The sequence below is a fragment of the Penaeus monodon genome, chromosome 34 (genome assembly GCF_015228065.2).
Source record: "Penaeus monodon isolate SGIC_2016 chromosome 34, NSTDA_Pmon_1, whole genome shotgun sequence".
NCBI classification, from domain to species: Eukaryota; Metazoa; Arthropoda; class Malacostraca; order Decapoda; family Penaeidae; genus Penaeus; species Penaeus monodon.
Window position 1 is genome coordinate 34,526,254 of NC_051419.1, and position 205 is coordinate 34,526,458.

General features: G+C 32.7%; 1 protein-coding gene across 3 annotated transcripts in view; it reads left to right on the top strand.

The window, feature by feature from the left end:
• The window catches only part of LOC119594780 (N(6)-adenine-specific methyltransferase METTL4-like), a 12,362-nt gene that overhangs the window by 1,914 nt on the left and 10,243 nt on the right, over positions 1 to 205 (top strand). The window lies entirely within an intron of this gene.

Consider the following 205-nt stretch of genomic DNA (forward strand, 5'->3'; position numbering starts at 1 on the left):
GTAGCAGCAGTAAATATTTTCTACTTTAATGCCTTACTGTTTGATTATTAAGAGATATGCCAGCAATGAGACTTACAGAATCTAGTGCTTAAATTCAAGATCTACAAACCTCAAAGATACAAATTGCTTCCGGCTAGTCATAAGAAGGAGATTGATAAACATCCTCCTGATGTACAACCCATGCAATAATATATATAAAGAATAA